The following is a 13,417-nucleotide window of genomic DNA, read 5'->3' as shown; positions in this document are numbered from 1 at the left end:
TCGCAGCTAGGCTGCGTAGGCAGGGAGCAACCCTAATAATGCGAGCGAATCACTGTATAGCGATACACTTGCATGTCAGCAGGGGGGGCAGGATCTGGCATAATGGACTTGCCCTGTGCTGTCCCCCCGCATGCTAGGAAAAAGGGTTGTAGTTGTGCGTTTTTTCACAAAACTACAACCCATGCTGAATTGGGCATCCTGCATCTATCCCAATAACGGCTATTGGTCTGACTAATCTTTTAACCGGTGGCAATGAAGCCAGGATCCACCTATGTTTTGCCAACATTACTAAAGAACATACTTGCCTACTTCTGATTACTCCTCACCGGGAAAAGCCCAGAGAGGGGCTTTAGGGGCGGGGCCAGCCTGGGATGTCATACCCTCCAACTGTACCTTTTTGGCTGGTACAGTACCGTTTTTTATGGTCTGTACCGGCCAAAAAGAGCTTTGTACCGATTTTTTACTCACTAAATCTCCATAGAAAGTATAGGAAAGGGGGAGTGGCCATGCCCCCTTTACCTGTGGCCACGCCCCTTTCCCTAAATTGTACCGGTTTTCGAGGGTACAATGTTGGAGGGTATGGGATGTCAATCATGCCATTTAGCCCCACCCTCTTAAGACCATTTCTGCATTTTCAAGACTTTTACCCTCATCCTGCCCGCTTCACTAGGAAGTGGGATGCACACATACCCTTACGGACTACGGGGGAATGACCCTAAAAATCGAGAGCCTCCCGCAGCTTCCGGGAGGGTAGGCAAGTATCCTAAAGAACTGCTTGCCTTAACGTGAACATTCCCTTAAAACATTAATAATTAGTGTGTGCAAAAATATGTAACAATTTACCCAAACATCTGTTCTTATCAAGCATTTGTGTATTTTTTTAACTAAACAGGGAACTGTTATATACCAGAATGTTTTGGGCCTAAAATGGTTAATCTTAATCCTTACCCATGTTACCTGAAATTGCACCACAGCAGCCATTAGTCACAATGTATAAGAAATCAAATGGACAGTCAGGTCCATTTTTCTGAAGTAAATCTGTTCACATGCTAGCATTAAAAAAACAAAACAAAGAGAAAAGCAATATCAGATCAGTTTCTGACTGGACAATCTCTAAACTATGTGTTTGCCATAAAACGGTTTTCAATTGTTAGTCTGTCATTATGTGTGATTGGTGTACACTATATAGGAACTGGAAAGCTATCTTAAAAAGAATATAGCAACCTGCACTGTAGCAGAATCTATTAAATAATTGGAGAGCACTGATACTGTTATTTGAGAGAAATTCGGCAGCAAAAAACCATGTAACAAAGCAAAATGGGGATATCTGAGATGGTTCCAGACACCAAATTTTCCTCAAATTTGAAATTGAATACAAAATTGAAAAAAATAGGATTTAAAATGAATGAAGAACAAAATGTACAATATTTTAGGTTGTGTACCACTGAATGTACAACAGTTAAGTAAAAAGCCTATTGGTGAAAATGGGTACAATTGTGCGTTTCTATGGCTTACATACTGTATTAGCAAACGTTAACACAAAAAAGAATATAAAAACTCAATAAAGCCAAATGGAAACATATATATATATATATATATATATATATATATATATACATATATATATATATATATTCTTACATTTTAATGTTTTCCATTTCATTCATCTTTTACATTTATTTCATCAATAAAATAATAATAATAAATAATACCTTGATTTAATAGTAACCAAAATACCTGGCTCCTTAAATCTCACATCATGTGGGCAAAGGAGATTGCTGGGCTGTGGAGAGATGCCGCTGTCGATGACAGGTAAGAAGGGCCCCTCCAAGAAGCCGTTCCTGGGTAATTACTAGTTAGTAACTGCCCTCCCCCTCCTTGGTGCCCCTGTCACAGTGTGATCCTACCTTTGTGATTTGAAGAGGCGAGTCTAGCAGGAACAGCCATAATCTAGAACCAGGACCACAGGTAATCTGCAACAAATTATGTCATTGGAGTTGATTATACTGTAGTACATATGACATAGAGTGCAGTGACGTGCAGTGGGGTGAGGCGGGTGAGGCAGAGCCTTTCCTGTCATACTAACATTTGTGCCAGAGTTTTGACTGTATAAAGCAGGCATTCCCAACCATGGTCCTCAAGGCACACCAACAGTGCAGGTTTTAGTGATATCCAGGCTGCAGCACAGATGGTTAAATCAAAATACTGAGTCACCTGTGCTGAAGCCTGGATATCACTAAAACCTGCACTGTTAGTGTGCCTTGAGGACCGTGGTTGGGAATGCCTGGTATAAAGTATATGAAAAACACAAAGAATATGTTAGAAATGTCTTCTTCGTTTTGTTCTTATCATTTTTATAGTCAATACTCTGGAGTAAAAAGTCTATGGCAGGTGAAGCAGTTCCTCACTGGCCTACAGTACCTTTTCTGCATATCTCTAAACAATGTAAAAGATGTACCCATTGACTCATATGGCGTGTAAATTTGGCTCTGATGCTAGCCAGTGCCTCCTGATCCATTTACCTCACCGCACATCCCTGATAGAGCGGTAGTTCTCAAGTCTCCAGTGTTTTCCAAGTTACCTAGCAGGTGCACAGGTGTATTCATTACTCACTACTTACATAGAGTGGCTGAATCTGGGAAAGACAATAATATGCCATCAGCAGTAACATCCAGATATAGCTTTTATATTCATACTAATAATGTGCTACATTTAGCATCCAACATACACTGTACCACACTATTGTTCACACCTCTAATTATCTGAAGTCCCAAATAGCTGAAAAATTACTGGTGTTACGAAATGATGGTTTAATAATCCCAAATCATACAGCATGGCATACAGATCGGGAAATTGGATAGCCCAACTGGCAGATGAAGAGCAGCCACTTCTGTGTTTCCAAGCGATGGCCCAGAATGGGAGGTGAAGGCCAGTGGCATATCTATAATGGGTGATGTGTATGCAGTGCACATGGGCCCCTGAGTTCAGGGGGGCCCATACTTCACATCCTGTACCCGGTTTTTCAATACTTTCCTCTCCTGGAGTCCCGCATTGTTGACAGCAGTAATGCACAAATCACCGGGGTCATTTCTACCACACCATTTTCCAGGAGACCTGTGCTTGCACAGTAGGCTCTAGCACAACACTAGAGTCTACTGTACTCCTAGCACTCTGTAATTCGTAGTGCACAGAGCTAGTGCATTGCCGCTGCCTGCTAGAAAGGAGGGGGACCTGATGGAGACTGCACATGGGCCCTCTTCTCTCTTAATATGCCCCTGGTGAAGGCAATGTTAGTGGCCACTCTTACCCTACCAGCGAGCGGCCGCATTGTGTTCGTGATTAGTCACAGCCCATTCGCAGGAGCATACACACCTTGCAATCTTATGAATTGCGGGTGCATGCACACCCACAGGCATGCTTATTGCATCAGATGAGTCGCATTTGCCGCGATTACCTTTTAATCTAAGATTTTAATCTAGCTTTTATCTGATGATATCGGAGTAGCCTTGTCGGGGCTCAGCAGCTAAACATGTCTTTGCAAACACCAATTCTCTGAAATCGTATTACCAGATAGGTTCAGGTATGGTTACTGGTAATTTTTTAGTGTGCTGGGGGGATACCATGGGGGGAAAAGCACCCCCCCCCCCCCTCTATCTGCTGTTAATCTGAGAAGGAACACATCTGTATGTCATCTTGACATATCTTCTTATAATGTTTCAATGTTTGAATTGTGAAAAGAGAGAGGGAGACGGGGAGAGGGTGCTATTCATTGGGTGAGCAGAGAGAGGGGTGTTGGGGAGAGGGTAACGGCAGGGGAAAGGAAGTGTGAGACGGGTAGAGAGTGACGCTAGCGAGAGTCAGTTGGTGACAATGAGTGGGTGACAAGCAGAGGGTGAAAAGAGGGTGATCAGGAGAAGGTGAGAGCCCGTGGGTGATGGGGAGTGGGTTAGACTCAGTGGGCTATGAAAGAGTCAGTAGGTGATGGGGAGAGGGTGAGAGCCAGAGGGTGATGGGGAGTGGGTTAGAGTCAGTGGGCTATGAAAGAGTAAGTAGGTGACGGGGAGAGGGTGACAGAGGATAGGGTAATAGCAGGGGGAGATGGGCAGAGAGTGACAACAGAGAGAGGTGACTGGCAAAGGTTGAGAGTCAGTGGGTGACACAGAGTGTGACAGGAGGGAGAGGTGAGAGGAAGAGTCAGTGGGTGACAGGAGAGAGAGGTGATAGGGAAAGAGTTAGTCAGTGGGTTACAAGAGAGTCAGAAGAGGGTGAGATCCAGAGGGTTGACAGGTTGAGGGTAACGGCAGGGGAGATGGGCAGAGAGTGACAAGCAGAGGATGAAAAGAGAAGGTGACGGAGAGAGGGTGAAAGTCAGTGTGTGACAGAAGAGAGGTAATGGGGAAAGGGTGAGAGTTAGTGGGTGACAGGGAGAGTGTGACAGGAGAGAGAGGTGACAGGGAGAGGGTGAGAGTCAATAGGTGAGAGTCAGAGTCAGTGGGTGTCAGGAGAGAGAGGTGATGGGGAAAGGCAGTGGGTGACAGACAGTGGGAAAAACTGCATTAGTCAGATGAAAAAAAATAGTAACATAAACAAAAAACTCTGGACTGTCAGTCCTAGGGGGAGAAAACACAATTGAAAGTTAGAAATTAGCTTAATTAGACTTTGATTACTCACCTTACACAGCACTGCCTCTCCTCTGGTTCTTGTCTTCTTCTCCAGCGACGCAGAGAGATCTTCAACGGACCGGCCGGCCAGAATACCGCAACTAAGCTCTACCCCTTTCCTGCACACACTATACTATCGCCACTATCCTGCATGCCCCTCCGCACACACACTACACTACACTTACCTTCTCTGGATGGCTTCATTCTTCAAAAGAACCAAGGACTCGAATATGCGCTATTTTCAATAACATGCAGAGCTCTGTCCAATAATGTCCACCATCAGTGCCAGTCAAGAACAAGGTCTTATTCTCCTCATTGGAAACAGGTCAGTCCACGAGATGCCCATGGTTTCCAGTCATAAATGCCAGCTGCTTTACGCATTTCGAACCACATTGGTTCTTCGTCTGACAAAGAACCGGTGTGGTTCAAAACACGTAAAGCAGCTGGCGTTTGTGACTGTAAACTAGAGATGAGCGCCTGAAATTTTTCGGGTTTTGTGTTTTGGTTTTGGGTTCGGTTCCGCGGCCGTGTTTTGGGTTCGACCGCGTTTTGGCAAAACCTCACCGAATTTTTTTTGTCGGATTCGGGTGTGTTTTGGATTCGGGTGTTTTTTTCAAAAAACCCTAAAAAACAGCTTAAATCATAGAATTTGGGGGTCATTTTGATCCCAAAGTATTATTAACCTCAAAAAACATAATTTCCACTCATTTTCAGTCTATTCTGAATACCTCACACCTCACAATATTATTTTTAGTCCTAAAATTTGCACCGAGGTCGCTGTGTGAGTAAGATAAGCGACCCTAGTGGCCGACACAAACACCGGGCCCATCTAGGAGTGGCACTGCAGTGTCACGCAGGATGTCCCTTCCAAAAAACCCTCCCCAAACAGCACATGACGCAAAGAAAAAAAGAGGCGCAATGAGGTAGCTGTGTGAGTAAGATTAGCGACCCTAGTGGCCGACACAAACACCGGGCCCATCTAGGAGTGGCACTGCAGTGTCACGCAGGATGTCCCTTCCAAAAAACCCTCCCCAAACAGCACATGACGCAAAGAAAAAAAGAGGCGCAATGAGGTAGCTGACTGTGTGAGTAAGATAAGCGACCCTAGTGGCCGACACAAACACCGGGCCCATCTAGGAGTGGCACTGTAGTGTCACGCAGGATGTCCCTTCCAAAAAACCCTCCCCAAACAGCACATGACGCAAAGAAAAAAAGAGGCGCAATGAGGTAGCTGACTGTGTGAGTAACATAAGCGACCCTAGTGGCCGACACAAACACCGGGCCCATCTAGGAGTGGCACTGCAGTGTCACGCAGGATGGCCCTTCCAAAAAACCCTCCCCAAACAGCACATGACGCAAAGAAAAAAAGAGGCGCAATGAGGTAGCTGACTGTGTGAGTAAGATAAGCGACCCTAGTGGCCGACACAAACACCGGGCCCATCTAGGAGTGGCACTGCAGTGTCACGCAGGATGTCCCTTCCAAAAAACCCTCCCCAAACAGCACATGACGCAAAGAAAAAAAGAGGCGCAATGAGGTAGCTGACTGTGTGAGTAAGATAAGCGACCCTAGTGGCCGACACAAACACCGGGCCCATCTAGGAGTGGCACTGCAGTGTCACGCAGGATGTCCCTTCCAAAAAACCCTCCCCAAACAGCACATGACGCAAAGAAAAAAAGAGGCGCAATGAGGTAGCTGACTGTGTGAGTAAGATAAGCGACCCTAGTGGCCGACACAAACACTGGGCCCATCTAGGAGTGGCACTGCAGTGTCACGCAGGATGGCCTTTCCAAAAAACCCTCCCCAAACAGCACATGACGCAAAGAAAAAGAAAAGAAAAAAGAGGTGCAAGATGGAATTGTCCTTGGGCCCTCCCACCCACCCTTATGTTGTATAAACAAAACAGGACATGCACACTTTAACCAACCCATCATTTCAGTGACAGGGTCTGCCACACGACTGTGACTGATATGACGGGTTGGTTTGGACCCCCCCCAAAAAAGAAGCAATTAATCTCTCCTTGCACAAACTGGCTCTACAGAGGCAAGATGTCCACCTCATCATCATCCTCCGATATATCACCGTGTACATCCCCCTCCTCACAGATTATCAATTCGTCCCCACTGGAATCCACCATCTCAGCTCCCTGTGTACTTTGTGGAGGCAATTGCTGCTGGTCAATGTCTCCGCGGAGGAATTGATTATAATTCATTTTAATGAACATCATCTTCTCCACATTTTCTGGATGTAACCTCGTACGCCGATTGCTGACAAGGTGAGCGGCGGCACTAAACACTCTTTCGGAGTACACACTTGTGGGAGGGCAACTTAGGTAGAATAAAGCCAGTTTGTGCAAGGGCCTCCAAATTGCCTCTTTTTCCTGCCAGTATAAGTACGGACTGTGTGACGTGCCTACTTGGATGCGGTCACTCATATAATCCTCCACCATTCTTTCAATGCTGAGAGAATCATATGCAGTGACAGTAGACGACATGTCCGTAATCGTTGTCAGGTCCTTCAGTCCGGACCAGATGTCAGCATCAGCAGTCGCTCCAGACTGCCCTGCATCACCGCCAGCGGGTGGGCTCGGAATTCTGAGCCTTTTCCTCGCACCCCCAGTTGCGGGAGAATGTGAAGGAGGAGATGTTGACAGGTCGCGTTCCGCTTGACTTGACAATTTTGTCACAAGCAGGTCTTTGCACCCCAGCAGACTTGTGTCTGCCGGAAAGAGAGATCCAAGGTAGGTTTTAAATCTAAGATCGAGCACGGTGGCCAAAATGTAGTGCTCTTATTTCAACAGATTGACCACCCGTGAATCCTTGTTAAGCGAATTAAGGGCTGCATCCACAAGTCCCACATGCCTAGCGGAATCGCTCCCTTTTAGCTCCTTCTTCAATGCCTCCAGCTTCTTCTGCAAAAGCCTGATGAGGGGAATGACCTGACTCAGGCTGGCAGTGTCTGAACTGACTTCACGTGTGGCAAGTTCAAAGGGCATCAGAACCTTGCACAACGTTGAAATCATTCTCCACTGCGCTTGAGACAGGTGCATTCCACCTCCTATATCGTGCTCAATTGTATAGGCTTGAATGGCCTTTTGCTGCTCCTCAAACCTCTGAAGCATATAGAGGGTTGAATTCCACCTCGTTACCACTTCTTGCTTCAGATGATGGCAGGGCAGGTTCAGTAGTTTTTGGTGGTGCTCCAGTCTTCTGTACGTGGTGCCTGTACGCCGAAAGTGTCCCGCAATTCTTCTGGCCACCGACAGCATCTCTTGCACGCCCCTGTCGTTTTTTAAAAAATTCTGCACCACCAAATTCAAGGTATGTGCAAAACATGGGACGTGCTGGAATTTGCCCATATTTAATGCACACACAATATTGCTGGCGTTGTCCGATGCCACAAATCCACAGGAGAGTCCAATTGGGGTAAGCCATTCCGCGATGATCTTCCTCAGTTGCCGTAAGAGGTTTTCAGCTGTGTGCGTATTCTGGAAACCGGTGATACAAAGCGTAGCCTGCCTAGGAAAGAGTTGGCGTTTGCGAGATGCTGTTACTGGTGCCGCCGCTGCTGTTCTTGCGGCGGGAGTCCATACATCTACCCAGTGGGCTGTCACAGTCATATAGTCCTGACCCTGCCCTGCTCCACTTGTCCACATGTCCGTGGTTAAGTGGACATTGGGTACAGCTGCATTTTTTAGGACACTGGTGACTCTTTTTCTGAGGTCTGTGTACATTTTCGGTATCGCCTGCCTAGAGAAATGGAACCTAGATGGTATTTGGTACCGAGGACACAGTACCTCCAACAAGTCTCTAGTTGGCTCTGCAGTAATGATGGATACCGGAACCACGTTTCTCACCACCCAGGATGCCAAGGCCTCAGTTATCCGCTTTGCTGTAGGATGACTGCTGTGATATTTCATCTTCCTCGCAAAGGACTGTTGGACAGTCAATTGCTTGGTGGAAGTAGTAAAAGTGGTCTTACGACTTCCCCTCTGGGATGACCATCGACTCCCAGCAGCAACAACAGCAGCGCCAGCAGCAGTAGGCGTTACACGCAAGGATGCATCGGAGGAATCCCAGGCAGGAGAGGACTCGTCAGAATTGCCAGTGACATGGCCTGCAGGACTATTGGCATTCCTGGGGAAGGAGGAAATTGACACTGAGGGAGTTGGTGGGGTGGTTTGCGTGAGCTTGGTTACAAGAGGAAGGGATTTACTGGTCAGTGGACTGCTTCCGCTGTCACCCAAAGTTTTTGAACTTGTCACTGACTTATTATGAATGCGCTGCAGGTGACGTATAAGGGAGGATGTTCCGAGGTGGTTAACGTCCTTACCCCTACTTATTACAGCTTGACAAAGGGAACACACGGCTTGACACCTGTTGTCCGCATTTCTGTTGAAATAGTTCCACACCGAAGAGCTGATTTTTTTGGTATTTTCACCAGGCATGTCAACGGCCATATTCCTCCCACGGACAACAGGTGTCTCCCCGGGTGCCTGACTTAAACAAACCACCTCACCATCAGAATCCTCCTTGTCAATTTCCTCCCCAGCGCCAGCAACACCCATATCCTCCTCATCCTGGTGTACTTCAACACTGACATCTTCAATCTGACTATCAGGAACTGGACTGCGGGTGCTCCTTCCAGCACTTGCAGGGGGCGTGCAAATGGTGGAAGGCGCATGCTCTTCACGTCCAGTGTTGGGAAGGTCAGGCATCGCAACCGACACAATTGGACTCTCCTTGTGGATTTGGGATTTCGAAGAACGCACAGTTCTTTGCGGTGCTACTGCTTTTGCCAGCTTGAGTCTTTTCATTTTTCTAGCGAGAGGCTGAGTGCCTCCATCCTCATGTGAAGCTGAACCACTAGCCATGAACATAGGCCAGGGCCTCAGCCGTTCCTTGCCACTCCGTGTGGTAAATGGCATATTGGCAAGTTTACGCTTCTCCTCCGACAATTTTATTTTAGGTTTTGGAGTCCTTTTTTTACTGATATTTGGTGTTTTGGATTTGACATGCTCTGTACTATGACATTGGGCATCGGCCTTGGCAGACGACGTTGCTGGCATTTCATCGTCTCGGCCATGACTAGTGGCAGCAGCTTCAGCACGAGGTGGAAGTGGATCTTGATCTTTCCATAATTTTGGAACCTCAACATTTTTGTTCTTTAGGCACAACTAAAAGGCACCTCAGGTAAACAATGGAGATGGATGGATACTAGTATACAATTATGAATGGACTGCTGAGTGCCGACACAGAGGTAGCTACAGCCGTGGACTATTGTACTGTACTGTGTCTGCTGCTAATATAGACTGGATGATAATGAGATGTAGTATGTATGTATAAAGAAGAAAGAAAAAAAAAACCACGGGTAGGTGGTATACAATTATGGATGGACTGCCGAGTGCCGACACAGAGGTAGCTACAGCCGTGGACTACCGTACTGTACTGTGTCTGCTGCTAATATAGACTGGTTGATAATGAGATGTAGTATGTATGTATGTATAAAGAAGAAAGAAAAAAAAACCACGGGTAGGTGGTATACAATTATGGATGGACTGCCGAGTGCCGACACAGAGGTAGCTACAGCCGTGGACTACCGTACTGTACTGTGTCTGCTGCTAATATAGACTGGTTGATAATGAGATGTAGTATGTATAAAGAAGAAAGAAAAAAAAACCATGGGTAGGTGGTATACAATTATGGATGGACTGCCGAGTGCCGACACAGAGGTAGCTACAGCCGTGGACTACCGTACTGTACTGTATCTGCTGCTAATATAGACTGGATGATAATGAGATGTAGTATGTATAAAGAAGAAAGAAAAAAAAACCACGGGTAGGTGGTATACAATTATGGATGGACTGCCGAGTGCCGACACAGAGGTAGCTACAGCCGTGGACTACCGTACTGTACTGTGTCTGCTGCTAATATAGACTGGATGATAATGAGATGTAGTATGTATAAAGAAGAAAGAAAAAAAAACCACGGGTAGGTGGTATACAATTATGGATGGACTGCCGAGTGCCGACACAGAGGTAGCTACAGCCGTGGACTACCGTACTGTACTGTGTCTGCTGCTAATATAGACTGGATGATAATGAGATGTAGTATGTATAAAGAAGAAAGAAAAAAAAACCACGGGTAGGTGGTATACAATTATGGATGGACTGCCGAGTGCCGACACAGAGGTAGCTACAGCCGTGGACTACCGTACTGTACTGTGTCTGCTGCTAATATAGACTGGATGATAATGAGATGTAGTATGTATAAAGAAGAAAGAAAAAAAAACCACGGGTAGGTGGTATACAATTATGGATGGACTGCCGAGTGCCGACACAGAGGTAGCTACAGCCGTGGACTACCGTACTGTACTGTGTCTGCTGCTAATATAGACTGGTTGATAATGAGATGTAGTATGTATGTATAAAGAAGAAAGAAAAAAAAACCACGGGTAGGTGGTATACAATTATGGACGGACTGCCGAGTGCCGACACAGAGGTAGCTACAGCCGTGGACTACCGTACTGTACTGTGTCTGCTGCTAATATAGACTGGATGATAATGAGATGTAGTATGTATAAAGAAGAAAGAAAAAGAAAAACCACGGGTAGGTGGTATACAATTATGGATGGACTGCCGAGTGCCGACACAGAGGTAGCTACAGCCGTAGACAACCGTACTGTACTGTGTCTGCTGCTAATATAGACTGGATGATAATGAGATGTAGTATGTATAAAGAAGAAAGAAAAAAAAAAACCACGGGTAGGTGGTATACAATTATGGATGGACTGCCGAGTGCCGACACAGAGGTAGCTACAGCCGTGAACTACCGTACTGTGTCTGCTGCGACTGGATGATAAATAATGATATAAAAAATATATATATATATCACTACTGCAGCCGGACAGGTATATATTATATAATGACGGACCTGCTGGACACTGTCTGTCAGCAGAATGAGTTTTTTATAGAATAAAAAAAAAAACACCACACAAGTCACACGACGAGTGTTTAACTTTTTCAGGCAATCACAATATAGTATACTATACTGGTGGTCAGTGTGGTCAGGTCACTGGTCAGTCACACTGGCAGTGGCACTCCTGCCTGCAGCAAAAGTGTGCACTGTTTAATTTTAATAATATGTATGTACTCCTGGCTCCTGCTATAACCTATAACTGCTCCCCAGTCTCCCCCACAATTAAGCTGTGTGAGCACAGTCAGATATTATACATAGATGATGCAGCACACTGGGCTGAGCACAGATATGGTATGTGACTGAGTCACTGTGTATCGTTTTTTTCAGGCAGAGAACGGATTGTATTAAATAAAACTGCACTGGTGGTCACTGGTCAGTCACTAGTAAACTCTGCACTCTCTAGTACTCCTAAGCTCCAGTAAATCAAGTGTCTCTGTCTCAATCTCACTCTCTCTCTTCTAATCTAAATGGAGAGGACGCCAGCCACGTCCTCTCCCTATCAATCTCAATGCACGTGTGAAAATGGCGGCGACGCGCGGCTCCTTATATAGAATCCGAGTCTCGCGATAGAATCCGAGCCTCGCGAGAATCCGACAGCGTCATGATGACGTTCGGGCGCGCTCGGGTTAACCGAGCAAGGCGGGAAGATCCGAGTCGCTCGGATCCGTGTAAAAAAAGCTGAAGTTCGGGCGGGTTCGGATTCCGAGGAACCGAACCCGCTCATCTCTACTGTAAACCATGGGCATCTCGTGGACTGTCTCTTCAACAATAGGGTATGGTGTCCGGGAACATTCCTGTATTGACCTGACCTGTTTCCATTTGGTCAAGGAGAGGACATTTTACATCATCCAGAGGGCAGCACGGACTATTCCACCTGCATGTGGCAGATATGCTTACTATATGTTTTTAAATGTGAGTGCATTTGTGAAATAAAACCTATTCTTTTTAGAAGATTTTTGTACAATCTTTTTCCTTTTTTCTCCTTACTTGGCTTATTACCAAGCAAAAAATAGGAAGAAAAAGGCAGTAGAATAGATATTCCAAACCTTATGGTGTGAAAAAACCTGAATCTACTCCACCTATAACTCTGATGAGGAGAGTAAGACCTTGTTCTTGACTGGCACTGATGGTGGACATTATTGGACAAAGCGCTGCATGTTATTGAAAATAGCGCATATTGGAGTGCTTTGTTCTTTTGTTCTTTCCATTGTCTTTCGGGGATTCTTGGTGAAATTCCTACGAATCACTCCTTTGCTGATATTTTCAATCTTGTGCGCATATTTACATACCAATTTTTAGCTTTTTGTATTTTTGGCTTCATTCTTCATGCAGGAGCTGGTCCAGTGGTTGGAGGATGCAACAGTCGGGAACAGATGACAGTGGAGAGCAGAAGAAGGTGAGTATTTCCTCGATCCTCTGGGTTTTCAAAGCAGAAAACAGCTTGCGTCACAAATTTTTGATATGGTACTTCTTCCCCCCAGCACACATTGTCAATATACTCCTCCTCCCATAGCACACATTAATATGCCCATTCCCGCAATAGCACACATTAATATGCCCCTCCCCCCCATAGCACACATTAATATGCCCCTTCCCCTCATAGCACACATTAATATGCCCCTTCCCCCCCCGTAGCACACATTAATATGCCCCTTCCCCTCATAGCACACATTAATATGACCCTTTCCCCCATAGCACACATTAATATGACCCTTTCCCCCATAGCACACATTAATATGACCCTTTCCCCCATAGCACACATTAATATGACCCTTTCCCCC

The 13,417-nt window shown here is 45.8% G+C and overlaps 1 long non-coding RNA gene across 3 annotated transcripts in view; it reads right to left on the bottom strand.

The window, feature by feature from the left end:
• LOC134987062 (uncharacterized) overlaps positions 1–13,052 on the bottom strand; it is a 71,140-nt gene extending 58,088 nt beyond the window's left edge. For all 3 annotated transcript variants that reach the window (XR_010192812.1, XR_010192811.1, XR_010192813.1), the window contains exons 1-3: positions 12,926–13,052; positions 1,908–1,973; positions 958–1,049 (exon numbers count right to left, since the gene is read on the bottom strand). This is a non-coding gene — a long non-coding RNA (uncharacterized LOC134987062). The remainder of the gene's footprint in view (positions 1–957; positions 1,050–1,907; positions 1,974–12,925) is intronic.
• Positions 13,053–13,417: the final 365 nt, after the last annotated feature.

This window comes from Pseudophryne corroboree, chromosome 2 (assembly GCF_028390025.1).
Source record: "Pseudophryne corroboree isolate aPseCor3 chromosome 2, aPseCor3.hap2, whole genome shotgun sequence".
In the NCBI taxonomy this organism is placed as follows: domain Eukaryota; kingdom Metazoa; phylum Chordata; class Amphibia; order Anura; family Myobatrachidae; genus Pseudophryne; species Pseudophryne corroboree.
The sequence above is the reverse complement of the archived record's forward strand: the minus strand, read 5'-3'. Positions and strand labels throughout refer to the sequence as shown.